This window comes from Procambarus clarkii, chromosome 41 (assembly GCF_040958095.1).
Source record: "Procambarus clarkii isolate CNS0578487 chromosome 41, FALCON_Pclarkii_2.0, whole genome shotgun sequence".
In the NCBI taxonomy this organism is placed as follows: domain Eukaryota; kingdom Metazoa; phylum Arthropoda; class Malacostraca; order Decapoda; family Cambaridae; genus Procambarus; species Procambarus clarkii.
Window position 1 is genome coordinate 22,981,289 of NC_091190.1, and position 19,408 is coordinate 23,000,696.

The 19,408-nt window shown below is 46.7% G+C and overlaps 1 protein-coding gene across 3 annotated transcripts in view; it reads left to right on the forward strand.

Moving 5' to 3' along the window:
- LOC138373304 (importin-13-like) overlaps window positions 1–19,408 on the forward strand; it is a 113,900-nt gene that overhangs the window by 31,953 nt on the left and 62,539 nt on the right. The window lies entirely within an intron of this gene.

Genomic DNA, 19,408 nt, shown 5'->3' on the forward strand with positions numbered 1-19,408 from the left:
CGTCGTCTTACAAGTAGCAGCAATCTTAAGTAGCCTCCAATCTTGCTAGGCAATCTAACCTAGCAAGGTTGGAGGCTAGGTGCTTGGAGGCGGCCTCACCCAGCTTTTACGCATGAAGCATGTGGAGTATGGGAGTGTCATAAGCCGGTCTCGATCGGTACTAGTGTCACACCTTAAGGAAAGGGAACTATCAGGAGAAAGCGCCAAGCCATTACGACTGTATAGCCCTTGGAAGGTGATCAGGATAAGGATTTGGGATGGGACGAGGGGGGGAAGGAATGGAGCCCAACCACATGGACGGTCGGGGATTGAACGCTGACCTCCATGACACGAGACCGTCGCTCTACCGTCCACCCCAAGTGGAGTCGGTAGTGCCTGCTTCAAGAAAAGCATGTAATCCAACCTCTCTTCTTCTCCCCCCCCCCCCATCTTCAACATGCGATCAGGAAGTAAAGTTTGAAATATTGGTTGTCTTGTCCGTATATTTATTTAGCAGTTTGTGCTTACCAAATCCTTATCCTTACCCCAGTGCTATATAGTGGTAATGGCTTAGCCCTTTCCCCCTGATAGTTCCCTACCCTCTCCATCACCACCCGCCTTACCCTGGTGAGGAGAACTTATTGGCTTAGGTTAGGTTAGGGTTCTCCTGATAATGACTTTACCTCATTTTGTCCTGCTCAATAAAGTCTGGTAATTGTGAGGCGAAGGGTGTAAGGCAGTGTGGGTAAGTTAGCACTGGGAAGATATGTGGGAACAAGGAGAGGAAGGAGTGAAGGCTCCCCACACGCCTCTAAGACACCAGACTGTCCAAGCCCAGGGTGAATACTGTATGGTAAGGAACTGTAACGTCATTTGGACCCTTCCCATCTCCTTGGGGGGCCCCCCCCCCCCACACACATGGGGCTTGGTAGCCAGGTGGATAACGCGCAGGACTCGTAATTTTGTGGAGCCGGTTATACTTAAAAATCCTTGAGAAGTTGACATAATAGCATTGCAGGTCTGGAATCTGGATATACTGATAATTGTAAATGTGTACAGCCCACCAGCAAGCAACACATGGACAAAGGAAGAACTGGTTGACAAACGAGAGGGCCTCATAATGGTCATGAGAGAAATTATAGTACAAGCATAGATAAAGATAAATCACGACTATTGATACTGGGAAACTTCGACTTTAAAGCAATAAATTAGGAGGCCTATGAAGCATGAGAGGGCGACTTTTGGACATGCAGATTTGTAAACTTCATTCTGGAGACATTCATGTATCAACACGCCAAGCAGGCCACAAGACTGAGGGAAGGGGATGTACCGTCAGTACTGGATCTAGTATTCACCAGGAAAGAAGAGAGATTTGACATCCAGTACCTTCCTCTCTTGGGAAAGAGTGATCATGTCCTGTTAGACATTAAATATGCTTTAAGATATCATCTAGAAGAAAATGGGGACATTGAAACAGTTGATAAACTTGATTTCAAGAGTACACTATGGGGAACTTCGAAATATTTTCAGTGAGTGTAATTGGGCAGACTTGTTGCTAGGCAGGGAAGTAAATGAGATGTATGCCAAATTTTGCAAAATATACGATGAAGGCACACAAACATTCATACCTAAACAGAGCTTCGGGGCCAGAAAACAGGTTTGGTTCAGCCTGTCTGAAATTGCGAGAGGGCCAGAGACCAAAAGACACAAAAATGGAATCAATAGGAAGAGGCCAAACCCTCAAACATACCAGCGATACAAAGATGCAGTAAGGAGAGAGGCAGAAAGAAATTTTGAAAAAGGGATAGCAGTCAAATGTAAAACAGAACCAGGCCTATTCTATAAATTCATAAACAACAAATTGCAGGTAAAGGATAATATCCAGAGGTTGAAAATGGGAAACAGATTCACGGAAAAAGAAATGCGTGAAACATTAAACGAAAAGTTCCAAAGTGTGTTTGTACAAAATGAAATCTTCAGAGAACCAGACACAATAAGAATTAAAGAGAACAATATAGAGCACATAGAGGTGTCTAGAGACGAAGTGGAAAATATGCTCCAGGAGCTAAGTAAGAACAAAGTAGTTGGCCCAGATGGAGTTTCACCATGGGTTCTGAGAGTGTGAATCTGAGCTCAGCCTTCTACTTACCTGATTTTTCAGGCATCCCTGTGTACAGTAGTAGTAGTAGACGCGTGGAAAAAGGCTAACATAGTTCCAATCTACAAAAGTGGCGGCAGGGAAGACCCCCTCAATTATAGACCTGTATCGTTGACAAGTGTAATAGTCAAAATATTGGAAAAAAATAATTACAAATAAATGGGTAGAACACCTGGAGACAAACGATATAATATCAGATCGTCAGTATGGTTTTCGATCTGGAAGATCCTGTGTAACATTTACTCAGTTTCTATGATCGAGCCACAGATTTTACAGGAAAGAGATGGTTAGGTTGACTGCATCTATTTGGACCTAAAGAAAAAGGCTTTCGACAGAGTTCCACATAAGAGGTTGTTCTGGAAACTGGAACACATTGGAGGGATGACAGGTAAGCTGCTAACATGAATGAACAATTTTCTGACATAGAAAAATGAGGGAAATAATAAAAGGAAGTGTATCGGACTAGAGAAATGTCACAAGCGGAGTACCACAGGGTTCAGTTCTTGCACCGGTAATGTCGGAAAATCCGACACCATTTAATATATCATACAGACAGATAATAGCTGTGTTGTATAAACAAGTTAACCATAGAAAACGTAACTTGTAGTGGAATTACCGTCTAAAGAAAACGGGATATCATCACCACATACTATTATAATTCACCAGCTATTCTGCTGGGAATTATTCTTAAATACATTAGTCTTTGGACTTTACCATCATAAAAACATCTTATATAAATTAACTTAATTATCAATATTAAAGTAGAGTAAATGTGACCCTTCTATCACTTTCTGACATGTGGACAATGTAAGCCAGGCGTCAGAGTGAGGAAGGAGGGCAGCCATTGTTTATACTAGACCAGAGGCACACGGGAGCAAATACGGCTCCTGTTAATTTTACTTGGACGTAGTGTTATGGAAACCAAAGGTGTACCATTTTCAACACGCTGTCTACAAATTCAAGTTAAGTGTTCTTTCCGAAACCCATGTATCTTCATTTATGGCCATTAATGTCATTATATAGGGTGAACCGGTTAGAGCACGTGGAAGCCTCAAACTAAAGGTAATTAAGCCATGTCTTCATGTTCCATGTACAGTTTTCTCTGAAATACTTGTCATATATAGGTTTCTGGCTTCACAGTTAGCGCCTTTTTGACAGGTCAAGACGAGGAAGAGTTTGTGCACCAGTTACTGGGTGATGGAAGCTACCTCAAAGAGGATAATTTGGTGTCTACACCCTAGTTATACCTGGTGGACTAACCTGCTGTACTATAAGATAAGGAACCTTTTCAATGTATCTAGTTACTGTAGTTTGATTGGCTGCATATATATTAATTTAATAACCCCCCCTAATGTGTAGAGGATCGATTTGTGAGATTAAGAGATTATTGCAGAAATACAGTCCACTTATCATTATACAAATTGCTATCGAAGTATATAAATTAACGTAAATATAAATTCATATAAATTAAATAAATATAAATCTCACAGGTCGGTTCCCACAGGTAATGTTCGTTGTCTACATAAACGATCTACCAGATGGAATTCAAAATTATATGAACATGTTTGCTGGTGATAAGATAATAGGGAAGATAAGTAAGTTAGATAATTGTCATACCCTTCAAGAAGACCTGGACATAATAATATGAAGCACCACTTGGCAAATGTAATTTAATGTAAATAAATGTCATGTTATGAAATGTGGAATAGAACATAAACCCCACTCAACCTATAAATTATGTGAGAAATCTTTAAAGACTTCTGATAAAGAAAGAGATCTAGGGGTGGTTCTAGACAGAAAACTATCGCCTGAGGACCACATTAAGAACATTGTGTGAGGAGCCTATGCAACACTTTCTAACTTCAGAATTTCTTTTGTATTTCGCCATCCATGTATTTAAAAAAAATTGTTCACGACTTTTGTTAGACCAAAGCTGGAATGTGTAGCAGTTGTATGGTGCCCATATCTTAAGAAGCACATCAACAAACTGGAAAAGGTGCAAAAAACATGCCACTAAGTGGCTCCCAGAACTTGAAAGACAAAAGATACGAGGAGAGGTTAGAGGCATTAAATATGCCAAAACTAGAAGACAGACGAAAAAGAGGAGATATGATCACTACGTACAAAATAGTAACAGGACTTGATAAAATTGATAGGGAAGATTTCCCGTGACCTGGAACTTCAAGAACAAAGAGATCATAGATTTAAACTAACTAAACACAGATGCCGAAGAAATATTAGAAAATTCACTTTCGCAAATAGTGGTAGACAGTTGGAATAAGTTAGGTGAGAGAGTAGTCGAGGCCAAAACCGTCAGTAGTGTCAAAGCGTTATATGGTAGTGCTGGGAAGACGGGACACCACGAACATAGATTATTACAATAATTATAAGCATAGATTATTAGATAATTACACACACACACACACAGTTAACGAAATAAAACACACTTATGGGACTATGTTTATTTAAACAAAACATATTATATTCAGTTAATAAAGTAACAAATCATTGTGTGAGTGAAGACTCCATAAATCTTTGGGCAAATATTTTCTCTCTGTGCAGGAGGTCGAAGACCTTGTCGGCCTTCAGCAAGTCTTCGGTCGCGCGGCACCTTCTGCCAAAGCGGCGGCGGAATGAGCCGGCGGCAATCCAGTTCTTTCCCTCTTTCCTAAACACCCAACTCTCGTAGGCCCAGTCCTCGAGGACGTGCACCTGACTGATGATATTATCTGCGAAGCGGACACACTTGGTTTTCTTCTGGTGGCGGCCATCGTCGCCGGAGACCTTTTCCTTCTCCATGGTAGGCTGCTTCACACTATCAAGAACCAGTAGAACACATCTGGTAATAATATACCAGATGCAAGAATTATAGTCAGGCTAATAGTTGGACTGGTCTAGTAAGTGCGGTGCCTTGTTGTTGTGATGTACTCACATCTTACGTCTTTTACATTGAAATAATTCCTTTGTCAACTTTATCTATTCTCTTCAAGAGCTTGTACGTAGTTAATATATCCCCCCTCTCTCTCTCTCTCTCTTTCTTCTCTCCTCTAAGATTGTTCTCTCAACCTGTCCTCGAAGTTCAGGCCTCTCAATTCTGGTACTTATCTTGTGGCAAACTTTTTTGTGTTGAAGTTTCTATTTATGCTTCACAAGAAGTGGGTTCCCTGCTGTCGCTGCATACTCGGGTAATGGTCTCACATATGTAGTGTGTGTGGATTTAAAAGCCTCTTTGTTTAGGTTCTTAAATGACGTTCTTTTGTTCGGTAACTTCCCATATGGTGCTAATGATGTCCTGTTCACATGAGCTTGTGGTGTTTAGTGTTTGGAGAATGTCTACTCTCAGGTGGTGATGTGTAGTGATGGTGATGTGTGGTGGTGATGTGTGGTAGTGATGTGTGGTGGTGATGTGTAGTGACGGTAGATGTTGTGTGGTGATGTGTAGTGACGGTAGATGTTGTGTGGTGATGTGTAGTGACGGTAGATGATGTGTGGTAATATGTGGAGGTGTTGTGTAGTTAGTATTTAGGGAAGTTAATTACGAGGCTGGTCGAGTACAGTGTAGATGGTTAGTGTTTCAGGTTGTGTGAAGTAAATACGGTTACAGAGATGATGGTTGTGAGTAGTTAAGATGATTACAGTGGTGAAGATAGTGCGTAGTAAATATGGTTAGTGATGATAGTCATTTGTAGTGAAGATAGACACCGTTGACGACTGTGTTGTAAAGTTAATGATGAAACTAGTGTATAATAAAGATGATTACGATGAGGATATAGTGTGTAGTGAAGATGGTTACAGTGAGGATATAGTGTGTAGTGAAGATAGTTAGTGAGGATAGTGTATGTAGTGAAGATGGTTACAGTGAGGATAGTGTATGTAATGAAGATGGTTACAGTGAGTATATAGTGTGTAGTGAAGATAGTGAGGATATAGTGTAGTGAAGATGGTTACAGGGAGGATATAGTGTGTAGTGAATATAGTTACAATAAGGATAGTGTGTGTGTGTAGTGAAGATGGTTACAGTGAATAGTGTGTAGTGAAGATGGTTACAGTGAATAGTGTGTAGTGAAGATGGTTACAGTGAATAGTGTGTAGTGAAGATGGTTACAGTGTGTAGTGAAGATGGTTACAGTGTGTAGTGAAGATGGTTACAGTGTGTAGTGAAGATGGTTACAGTGTGTAGTGAAGATGGTTACAGTGTGTAGTGAAGATGGTTACAGTGAATATAGTGTGTAGTGAAGATGGTTACAGTTAATAGCGTGTGTAGTGAAGATGGTTACAGTTAATAGCGTGTGTAGTGAAGATGGTTACAGTGAGGATAGTAGTAGTGGGCATCCATCAGTTTTGGGCGACTTTGGAGTTACTCTCTGGTTGTCGGTCTGGAGTGGCCTCACCAGGGCGCAAAGCCAGGGTAGGTTGATACTTGGGGAGAAGCTGTTACCCATGCAGCAGGTCCGCCCCTCTCTCCACGGCGCCGAAAGTCTCCAATGGAAAGGCAAACGCCAATGTGATTGGTTCCAGCGCCGTCGCGGGAACTGCCAGAACGAGGTTGAAGGCAACATCGAACTGTCCTAGGGGGCTCCAGCTCTGGAGTTAACCTCGAAGATACATATCCTCGATGGATAGTGACAATAGTGTGTAGTGAAGATTATAGTGAAGGTAATATGTAATGAAATTATTACAGAAATTAAGATGGCGTATAGTGAGGATGGTTAGAGGGCTGAAGATAGTGTGTAGCGATGCTAGATGAATCTTATTGAGGATGGAGTCTGGTATTTAGCGAGACTGGACATTAGTGTAATTTGCCATTTCATGCCAAGTGTGGGGGGGGGGAGGGGCTTAATGGGTGTACGACCCCGACCCGCCTATGACCATCCCTATAGAAAGACCAGTCACCCTGCAAAGTTTGGTGAGGCTAGCCCAAACGTCTGGGCCCCCGACTTCGAACAGAGACGTTGTATTCTATATAAATATAAATATTAGGAAGACTACCCAGCAGTGCCCGGGAGAGTCTGTTTCTCGTAACCCCTCCCCCCCCACCCCCCCACCCCCAACCTCCCATCCCGGCGTAATTTTTTCTTGCAGGGATATTCCTGGGCGGGCCCTAAGCCTCTGGCTGGCCCACTGGGCGGGCCCTAAGCCTCTGGCTGGCCCACTGGGCGGGCCCTAAGCCTCTGGCTGGCCCACTGGGCGGGCCCTAAGCCTCTGGCTGGCCCACTGGGCGGGCCCTAAGCCTCTGGCTGGCCCACTGGGCGGGCCCTAAGCCTCTGGCTGGCCCACTGGGCGGGCCCTAAGCCTCTGGCTGGCCCACTGGGCGGGCCCTAAGCCTCTGGCTGGCCCACTGGGCGGGCCCTAAGCCTCTGGCTGGCCCACTGGGCGGGCCCTAAGCCTCTGGCTGGCCCACTGGGCGGGCCCTAAGCCTCTGGCTGGCCCACTGCGCGGGCCCTAAGCCTCTGGCTGGCCCACTGCGCGGGCCCTAAGCCTCTGGCTGGCCCACTGGGCGGGCCCTAAGCCTCTGGCTGGCCCACTGGGCGGGCCCTAAGCCTCTGGCTGGCCCACTGGGCGGGCCCTAAGCCTCTGGCTGGCCCACTGGGCGGGCCCTAAGCCTCTGGCTGGCCCACTGGGCGGGCCCTAATCCTCTGGCTGGCCCACTGGGCGGGCCCTAAGCCTCTGGCTGGCCCACTGGGCGGGCCCTAAGCCTCTGGCTGGCCCACTGGGCGGGCCCTAAGCCTCTGGCTGGCCCACTGGGCGGGCCCTAAGCCTCTGGCTGGCCCACTAAGTGTTGCTTGTTTCTGTTTTACTTGGGCGGAGTATGAGTATTTATGACTCGTATGGTCGCTTCAGTAAGATTTTGCCCCATGTGTTTAACAACTACTTCTGCTCTGTTGAATCTAAGTTGAAATCTTAATGGGTTTGTAACTGTGTACTGTGTTAGATAATGTTCCAGTGGTCTGTTGTGGCTGTAACTGTGCACTGTGTTAGATAATGTTCCAGTGGTCTGTTGTGGCTGTAACTGTGCACTGTTAGATAATGTTCCAGTGGTCTGTTGTGGTTGTAACTGTGCACTGTGTTAGATAATGTTCCAGTGGTCTGTTGTGGTTGTAACTGTGCACTGTGTTAGATAATGTTCCAGTGGTCTGTTGTGGTTGTAACTGTGCACTGTGTTAGATAATGTTCCAGTGGTCTGTTGTGGTTGTAACTGTGCACTGTGTTAGATAATGTTCCAGTGGTCTGTTGTGGTTGTAACTGTGCACTGTGTTAGATAATGTTCCAGTGGTCTGTTGTGGTTGTAACTGTGCACTGTGTTAGATAATGTTCCAGTGGTCTGTTGTGGTTGTAACTGTGCACTGTGTTAGATAATGTTCCAGTGGTCTGTTGTAGCTGTAACTGTGCACTGTTAGATAATGTTCCAGTGGTCTGTTGTGGTTGTAACTGTGCAGTGTGATACATATTTTGGGGTTATCCTCCCTTTTATTACCTCTCATTCGCGCCCTTTTTTTCCTACTCCACCATTTCCTTGTTCTCTCCATCTCCTCTCCCTCCCCCCTCCCTCACTAGCCCTCTTTCCCTGTATCCACTTTCTCCTTCCTTCTCTCCCACCTCCACCAACCTCCTTCAAGAAGGGTGTAAAGATAAGTGACAGCCCCGCGGTGCGTAGATCACGGGGAGACACCCGTAAACTGTGCGTCTGAGAGCGCATGAAGGGGGCCGCGCGCACTGTGTCAGTCTCTCACCAGGCAACAGGGGCGCCATGTTCCCCCCCCCCCCCCGATCCCCAGTGATTCCCCGACCGCTCTCAAAAGTACTGTAACCTGTGCTTTTTGTAATGTTCTGGGGTGTGTGTGTGTGTGTGTGTGTGTGTGTGTGTGACAGACACAGACACAGACAGGGACGGACGGACGGACCCTCCCCTCTCTTGAGTGGGTGTTGTGTATATTCTCAAGTTTCGTAATCTTCCTCATAATTCCTCCCTTGTGTTCACATCTCCCTTTTCCCTCCATTCTCCATCTTCATCTTCATCACCTTACACTTGTTAAGGTTGAACTCTAGCAGCCATTTACTCACGAAGTTCAAGTGTTTTCATCAGCACTCTAGGCTTTGCGTCGTCTGCAAACTTGCTCGATCCCGCCCAAGTCAATCACACAGTTTAGGAGCAGTCACCATGCGCTCTTCAATAGCGCATGCGTGAGCTATAAGCTAATAATTAGGGGGGGGGGTTATAGTGGTTATAGGCTGAGTAGGCTGTAGGTCGTGTGGCGTTACCTTGAGGTGCTTCCGGGGCTTAGCGTCCCCGCGGCCCGGTCGTCGACCAGGCCTCCTACGTGTGTGTGCTTGTGTGAGTGAAGGAGAGTACATTAACTAATTTATTAGCTGGATTTTATTTTAGTGGTCGTGGTGATTTGTCCCGCCCGCCAATTTTGTACTATTTGTGCCTTTTTGCTTATACATAGAGTAACTGTAGAGGCTGTGTCGTGGGGTGTGATACATAGCTGTCGGGAGCTGCCTGTGTCGTAGGGTGTGTGATACATAGCTGTCGGGAGCTGCCAGTGTCGTGGGGTGTGTGATACATAGCTGTCGGCAGCTGCCTGTGTCGTAGGGTGTGTGATACATAGCTGTCGGGAGCTGCCTGTGTCGTAGGGTGTGTGATACATAGCTGTCGGGAGCTGCCTGTGTCGTGGGTGTGTGATACATAGCTGTCGGGAGCTGCCCGTGTCGTGGGTGTGAGATACATAGCTGTCGGGAGCTGCCCGTGTCGTGGGTGTGTGATACATAGCTGTCGGGAGCTGCCCGTGTCGTGGGTGTGTGTGATACATAGCTGTCGGGAGCTGCCCGTGTCGTGGGTGTGTGATACATAGCTGTCGGGAGCTGCCCGTGTCGTGGGTGTGTGATACATAGCTGTCGGGAGCTGCCCGTGTCGTGGGTGTGTGATACATAGCTGTCGGGAGCTGCCCGTGTCGTGGGGTGTGTGATACATAGCTGTCGGGAGCTGCCTGTGTCGTAGAGTGTGATACATGTTTTTGGGGAAGTTTCCTGTGTGGTGGTTGTGACACAGCAGCTGTGTGGCAGAGCCATGTCCTCCCGTCTCTGAGCCAGCCCACTCAGGCTCATTGCTTCTTTAAACCTTTGTGCAACGTAATTGAATTTTTGTTTCTTTCAAAACTCTGTTACCTTCTTGGCGCGGCGTGATTGATCTCCCGGCAGGCACTCGTCTTCCCGGCCTCGTGTAGGGCTAGACTGTTGAACGGGTCAAATGGTATTTCAGGCTATAGTTAGCGTGCAGCTAGAAGTGATTTGGCGAATTGATGTGAAGCAATGAACCTTTTGGTTTCGGCTTTATCGTAATTCACCTTACTCAAGCTCGACATCATATACCCAGGTTTTTTTTGTATTAATAATATTAATCCCTGGATTGGGTGATTATACATCTCTCTAGCGGATCGTTCCCGACACCATGGCACCTCTCGCGCCTCTAGCAAGGTGCCACGGGTGCCATGGCAACAGAACGGAATTCAGGACTGCCAGTCAGGGGATCGTCAGCGGTCAGGACGACTGGAAGCAGCAGCAGTAAGAATAGCCGGGACAGCAACGGCGGCATTGTTAGCGTCTTCCGAGGAGCAACATGCGATCTGCCGGCAGCTTGAGCAATGTGAGGTTTGAGGCTGTGCAGGTGAGGGGGAAGGAGGGAGGTTGCAACAGGATCGTCCAGGCCGGGGTCTTGCCTGCACCCCCTCACATACCTCTACCTTGTGTGCTCTACGGTACCCGCCCACACCGTGTTCCCACACCGTGTTCCCACACCGTGTTCCAATACCGTGTTCCCACACAGTGTTCCCACACAGTGTTCCCACACCGTGTTCCAACACCGTCGGCCGTATACCAATATTTAGAGCACGCATCGGAGGCACTTCGGCCTTTTGATTTTTTCGTTAATTTTCTTGGGCGCTGTGAGCGCCATTCACGCCTGTCATGCCTCTGAGCGCCTCCGTAATCCCGCCGAGGCGTCGAGGAGCAGTGTTTATCGTCACGTTAATTATGTCGGCTGTGAGTGTGGTCACGTTCATCATGCCAGGAGGTGTAGGGGGGGGGGGGGCGGCCATGATGCTCCGGGGTGTCTAGTGTGTGTCGCCTCCTCCAGGAGGTGGTTGTGCACCCCTGTCTACCACCACCAAGTGGCCTTCCATCTATCGCCCGTGGCTCAGTGGCCCTACAGCTGCCTCACTCACACCATACCCGACATGAGGAACTTTAAGATGCACGCACGCGAACAGAACAAGTATGATATACTCTTGAGTTGTGTGTGGTTGTGGCTTGTGTCCAGACCCTGTATCAGCTGATACAAGTTAAACTGGAAGGTCCTTCTGTGTATTTAAGTCGGCATCATATGGTGTGTGTTCGCTTGGGGTAGCTCTTACGATGCGGTAGCTCTTACGATAGCTCTTTTCTCGCCCTCGGTATTCACCAATACTTCTGGCCTCCACATCTCGTCTGAGGCGGGAAGTATGCTGATAAATGTTTCGTATTTTGCCTGCTGTATACATGCTATTCCAGTGTAACTGTGCAGTGTCTTCGAATTTGACATTGTGTTGGTATCTTATCGAGGCGAACAGATTCTCCAGACTGGCGGCTCTCTTCAATAATCTGATGCATTGACGGTAAGGCAATATTTTTCCCTCCTTGGAAACACAGATGCGGGGTGCGTGAGAGCAACGCACACGCCAGGCAGCGGTGGTTCTGTCCACAAGCGCGCCAGGCAGCGGTGGTTCTGTCCACAAGCGCGCCAGGCAGCGGTGGTTCTGTCCACAAGCGCGCCAGGCAGCGGTGGTTCTGTCCACAAGCGCGCCAGGCAGCGGTGGTTTTGTCCACAAGCGCGCCAGGCAGCGGTGGTTCTGTCCACAAGCGCGCCAGGCAGCGGTGGTTCTGTCCACAAGCGTGCCAGGCAGCGGTGGTTTTGTCCACAAGCGTGCCAGGCAGCGGTGGTTTTGTCCACAAGCGCGCCAGGCAGCGGTGGTTTTGTCCACAAGCGCGCCAGGCAGCGGTGGTTTCTGTTCGTATGCCTTTACTTCCCTGGCTCCTCCACACTGACAAGTCTCGTATTGTCGAAGCATTATAGACGTATTGAAGTGTGCTCTCGTTAAAGGAAGACGTCACAGTCTATTATGCACGTGGAGTTTCCCTGGGATCAACAAGGAGGCAGGTCACAACCTGCCCGAAACGCTGTGCGTACTAGTGGCTTTACAAGACTGTAATTACCATATTATGTATCCTCACATTCCCAATGTACATTCTTGTATATGCATAAATAAATAACCTCGCCTCAGCCCTGTACGAGGCTCCCTGCCTCCCGCAGATGTAGGTGGATGTCCAAAGAACGAAACCCAACGTAGTGTTTAGACCGGAAGAAGACTACCTAACGGGAGTACAAAGTATGGGAAACTAGCCCACTTAAGAGGCGGTGGCAAGAGACGTCGAACCCCCCTTTCCCATTTTAGAGATCATTAAGAAGAAACTCTGTAAGCAGGGAAGAAGGGTAGCTACCGTAGGACGTACTTGTGGTACATCAAGAAGGTAGGGGAGGATGTTGGTTGCTGGGGATTCACAGTTACACAATGTGGATTTAGCCTGCTGCTTCAGGTGACGCTGGAAAGCCAGTTCGCGCTATCAGAAGACTGGAAAAGTACTTCAAGAATGATTCAATACTCTTCGTGTACACCACACTTGTGCGGGACGGGGTTATTTCTCCGGGGAGAAATAAGAATGTCTACTAATTGGCGGGGAAATAGTATGCGAGACTCGGTGTTACTAGATATTGGTATGCGTCTAACGGGAGAAAGCTCTCGGAGGAAAAAAACTCGTAAAATCAACTAGTCCTCAAAGTCCATTCCATCCAGCGGTCGACCTCAAAACGCATTCATATATTTTAACATGCTGTTCATTCAAAACAGGAATTTTCTCAAATAATTTATATATTAGCATATTCAGATGCAGACGAGGAGTCACAATAACGTGGCTGAAATATGTTGACACATGTCAATATGTAAAAATATGAGTTCACTTTCTAATGTGTCGTCCACACACTAGAAAGTGAAGGGACGACGACGTTTCGGTCCGTCCTGGACCATTCTCAAGTCGATTGTAGCATATTGTACATATTTAGGCATTCGCTAGGTTAGGTGTTTAGGTTCTGTTGGCGATTATTTGTATTTGTAGTACGTGGGTGAAGCATTTACAGCGCTGTGGTTCGAACAAAATTCGTCAGTGAAGTACTTGGTCCCGACGTGTTCGAACGTCATCAGTCGAGTCGTGTGTAAATCCTTTTTCATTCATAAACAGCTGGGGTTTGGCGGGTGCATGGAATGTACTGTGCGTCTTTCTTTAAAAGACGGGCTGGTAAAATCTATGACAGTGGGTTTTGAGTAAAAAAAATCGCCATGCAGTAATGCGTGTGTTGTTGGAGACTTGAATCAAACGGAACAGACTGGACAATAAAAACAGGTAACTAATTGGTCTGAATCTGCAATTGCTAGAGACACTCAGGACAATGTGTGATGTGATAGTGGTTATCTTCTTGATGTTATCTTGAGATGATTTCGGGGATTAACGTCCCCGCGGCCCGGTCCTCGACCAGGCCTTCTTTTTGTTACACATCCAACACTCCGGAGCGTTACACATCCACATTTTTGTTACACATTTGAGGGATGTTACACACTCCCAGGAAGCAGCCCGTAGCAGCTGTCTAACTCCCAGGTACCTATTTACTGCTAGGTGAACAAGAGCATCAGGGTGAAAGAAACGCTGCCCGTTTCTTTCCGCCTCTGTCAGGGATCGAATCCGGAAACTAAGGACTACTAATCCCGAGCGCTGTCAACTCAGCCGTCAGGTTCCCAAGTGGTTTAGTATGATAAAAATGAATAAGACAATACAGGCTCAGAATCTGATGAACTCCAACAATGGGTAGAAACTCGCTTAAATTTAGTGTTAAGAGGGATGTATATATATAAATATATAATAAATATATAATAAATATATAATATAAATATATAATATAAATATATAATATAAATATATAATATAAATATATAATATAAATATATAATATAAATATATAATATAAATATATAATATAAATATATAATATAAATATATAATATAAATATATAATATAAATATATAATATAAATATATATATATATATATATATATATATATATATATATATATATATATATATATATATATTATATAATATATATATATATATATATATATATATTATATAATATATATATATATATATATATATATATATATATATATATATATTATATAATATATATATGTCGTACCTAGTAGCCAGAACTCACTTTTTGGCATACTATTCAAGGCCCGATTTGCCTTATAAGCCAAGTTTTCCTGAATTAATATATTTTTTCTAATTTTTTTCTTATGAAATGATAAAGCTACCCATTTCATTATGTATGAGGTCAATTTTTTTTTATTGGAGTTAAAATTAACGTAGATATATGACCGAACCTAACCAACCCTACCTAACCTAACCTAACCTATCTTTATAGGTTAGGTTTGGTTAGGTAGCCAAAAAAGTTAGGTTAGGTTAGGTAGGTTAGGTAGTCGAAAAACAATTAATTCATGAAAACTTGGCTTATTAGGCAAATTGGGCCTTGCATAGTAGGCTGAGAAGTGCGTTCTGGCTACTAGGTACGACATATATATATACATATATATATATATTATATAATATATATATATAATATATATAAAATATATATATAATATATATATATAAAATATAAATATATAATGTTTCCATATTTTATTATATATGTGCATAAGTTTATATAAATATACTACATGTATGTATATGTATTAGTGTGTGGAATTATGTATATATTTGTGACGCTTCCCCCCCCCCTCCACTTTATTAATATTTTACACCTTTTGTCGTGAAATAAATTTGACACGTGTGGCAATAATTTTTTACACAATTTTCAATTATCAAGCTGACAAACTTGACGCAGTCTTAACAGCCCGTGACGCAGTCTTAAGAGCCCGTGACGCAGTCTTAAGAGCCCGTGACGCAGTCTTGAGAGCCCGTGACGCAGTCTTAAGAGCCCGTGACGCAGTCTTAACAGCCCGTGACGCAGTCTTGAGAGCCCGTGACGCAGTCTTGAGAGCCCGTGACGCAGTCTTGAGAGCCCGTGACGCAGTCTTGAGAGCCCGTGACGCAGTCTTAACAGCCCGTGACGCAGTCTTAACAGCCCGTGACGCAGTCTTAACAGCCCGTGACGCAGTCTTAATATTCTCGCTTGACAATCTGACTGAAATTCTTCCCACAAGTCTCCTGGATTTTGGCATCCTTGACACACGTCAAGGGGCCTCGTAGCCTGGTGGATAGCGCGCAGGATTCGTAATTCTGTGGCGCGGGTTCGATTCCCGCACGAGGCAGAAACAAATGGGCAAAGTTTCTTTCACCCTGAATGCCCCTGTTACCTAGCAGTAAATAGGTACCTGGGAGTTAGTCAGCTGTCACGGGCTGCTTCCTGGGGGTGGAGGCCTGGTCGAGGACCGGGCCGCGGGGACACTAAAAAGCCCCGAAATCATCTCAAGATAACTCGAGAAGACACGTCTGTAAAAACGTTCTCGATCGCTATAACCTGTCACGATATCCTGGCTACTTGTCAGATATATTCCCAGGCCCTCCCTCAGTATACGAGGTATACCCTCCAGGTCGTATACTCTCTCACCCCCGCACGCTGGAGTGTATAGTGCCGTTGTTGTTGTTAAAGATTTAGCTACTCAGGAGGAAGTGTCCATGTAGCACGGGCTATGGTGAGCCCGTAGTGCCGTTGATATAGGAGGATGACACTGCCTCTCACCCCCAAACATTCTGACCCTTGGGGCCACTGCTGAGACCAAAATAGCCACTCACCTCACCCCAGTTATTTACCCCTTCGCTCTGTAATACTCGAGACACTTTTGTGTAGGAAAGTTTTTATTACAAAAGCTGTATTTTGTGTGTGTGTGTGTCCTTGCCTAATTGTGTTCTGCGGGTTTTTTTTTTTTTTTCGTTTTTTTCAGCTTTGGCTCTTTGGTCCCGCTTCTCAGCATTTAGTCAGCTGGTTAACAGCTTCCAAACCTATTGGGCTCTTATCATATCTACCTCTTGAAACTGTGTGTGTAATTTGTCTTTACCACTAGACTACTTAGTTTACTCTATTGGTTTACCTTTATGACAATGGTAAACATTATTTGGCAAGTCTGTGGCTCATTTGGATACTCGGGTTCTGTCTGTGTGCCCTTACGCGAGTATCACCCATCCCAGATCATGTCTCTTTCCCACCTAGTGGTTCTCATGATAATTTTGTTGCTATAATCTCCTTGTTTTGTAACACTTTGTCCTCCAGAGACGTGAGGTTTAGTTCCATTAGTATTTCTGTGTAACAACTCTTGCTTCTCAGCCCTGGGACTAGTCTGGTGTCATAACTCTGGACTTTCTTCAACTTCGTTTTGTGTTTGATGAGGTGAAGATTGTGCTGGAGCTGCATATTCCAAGACTTGGTCTGACGTGTGTTATACACGATTCCAACCTATCATAGATAGGATAGCAGGCCAACCTATCATAGGCTCCGGATAGGTTGGGCTATCAGGAGCCTGATAGTCCGTTTGATGTAGTGTGTGTGTTTACTATTTGTGTCTGCAGAATCGAGTTATTAGCTCTTGGACCCCGCCTTTCTAACCAATCTATTTTTCCTCTATTATATCTACTACAGCTCTCTTGATTTCAGCGACTATTCAGCTCCTTCAGACGTGTCATCGCGCGTCTCTTGTCTTAACTTAAATTTAATTCAGTCTTTCATTGGGTAGACTATATCCTTCCAGATCTACAGGGAGGCAGGGAGGTCCAACTTAAAAAAAAAAAAAAATACTCCCTGATTATTCTTTCCGTGTCACATACTTTCTTATCATTTTCTGTGTATTCGCAATCTCTCTCTTTAGTGATTATATGCACTACAGTGATAGGACTAGAGCAACGTGCAAGTATTACCAAGCAGTCTTGGCGCGATCATGAAGTGTTCATAAGAAAAATATGAAAAATAGTTAAGACGTGTTCATTGTGTAAATGTGGAGGCTGCCAGCACAAATCTTGAACTGTTTGGCGTGCACACTCCCCCCCCCCTCCCCCAATACAAGAATATTCTATGGGTCGTAAATCAGAAGCTTGTAATAAGTGCATGGATGAAACGACCATTCAGGGACAAACGTTTCGTCGTTTGCGTCATTCAGGGACAAACGTTTCGTCGTTTGCGTCATTTAGGGACAACCGTTTCGTCGTTTGCGTCATTCAGGGACAAACGTTTCGTCGTTTGCGTCATTTAGGGACAACCGCTTCGTCGTTTGCGTCATTTAGGGACAACCGTTTCGTTGATTGCGTCATTTAGGGACAACCGTTTCGTTGTTTGCGTCATTCAGGGACAACCGTTTCGTCGTTTGCGTCATTTAGGGACAACCGTTTCGTTGTTTGCGTCATTTAGGGACAACCGTTTCGTTGTTTGCGTCATTCAGGGACAACCGTTTCGTTGTTTGCGTCATTCAGGGACAAAAGTTTCGTCGTTTGCGTCATTTAGGGACAACCGTTTCGTTGTTTGCGTCATTCAGGGACAAACGTTTCGTCGTTTGCGTCATTTAGGGACAACCGTTTCGTCGTTTGCGTCATTCAGGGACAAACGTTTCGTCGTTTGCGTCATTTAGGGACAACCGTTTCGTCGTTTGCGTCATTCAGGGACAAACGTTTCGTTGTTTGCGTCATTTAGGGACAAAAGTCTAGTTTGCGTCGCCTCACGGTACAAGTTTTCTCAAGAGGTGATGAAGTTGGTGCCTTACGAAACGGCTAAAAATAAAGACAGGTCCTTGACTGGTGTTTTGACACACATTCTCTCTTGTGTTCCCGCCAGGGCCACCAGGGCGGCCAGGGGGCCACCAGGGCGGCGGCCAGGGGGCCACCAGGGCGGCGGCCAGGGGGCCACCAGGGCGGCGGCCAGGGGGCCACCAGGGCGGCGGCCAGGGGGCCACCAGGGCGGCGGCCAGGGGGCCACCAGGGCGGCGGCCAGGGGGCCACCAGGGCGGCGGCCAGGGGGCCACCAGGGCGGCGGCCAGGGGGCCACCAGGGCGGCGGCCAGGGGGCCACCAGGGCGGCGGCCAGGGGGCCACCAGGGCGGCGGCCAGGGGGCCACCAGGGCGGCGGCCAGGGGGCCACCAGGGCGGCGGCCAGGGGGCCACCAGGGCGGCGGCCAGGGCGGCCACCAGGGCGGCCACCAGGGCGGCCACCAGAGGGCCACCAGGGCGGCCACCAGAGGGCCACCAGGGCGGCCACCAGGGCGGCCACCAGAGGGCCACCAGGGCGGCCACCAGAGGGCCACCAGGGCGGCCACCAGAGGGCCACCAGGGCGGCCACCAGAGGGCCACCAGGGCGGCCACCAGAGCGGCCACCAGAGGGCCACCAGAGGGCCACCAGGGCGGCCACCAGAGGGCTACCAGGGCGGCCGCCAGAGGGCCACCAGGGCGGCCATCAGGGCGGCCAGGGGCCCCAGTTAGGGTTGTCTGGTGCGGCGAGACGTGAGGAGCTGTAACTTGGAACACATTATAATACGGGGAAAATATGCATTCTCGGGAAACGCGCACAAACATTGCTAACAATAGCAGAAGTAACAGCAGCACACTCACTCACTCGCTCGCTCGCTCACTCCACCCCTCGCACAGAGAGCTGAGCGGAGAGCACTTGGGAGTTGTGGTCCTAAGGGCCTGGGTTCGAATCCCGGCCGAAACCAATGGGTCGTTTCTCTTTACACCTGATGCTCCTGTTCACCTAACCCTAAATAGGTACCTGGGAGAATGAGAGCTGCTATGGAACTGCTGCTTGGGTGCGTGTGCGCGTGTTTAGAAATATGTAGTAGTAGGATAGAAGAAAATAGGTCGGGAGTGGGTATACGAGTCGACCGACGGTTAGAAAGGCGGGGCCCAAGAGCTAACAGCTTGATCCTACAGGCCCTAATAATAAATACACTTGTGTGGCACGAGAAGAGTATGGCCTTTCCCTTTCTCACTTATACTCCATGTGGAGCGCACCTTGGCTGGCAGCCGCTAGGTCCTCCTCCACCCAGGCTCGAGGTCGTCGTCCTCCACCCAGGCTCTAGGTCGTCGTCCTCCACCCAGGCTCGAGGTCCTGCTCCACCCAGGCTCGAGGTCGTCGTCCTCCACCCA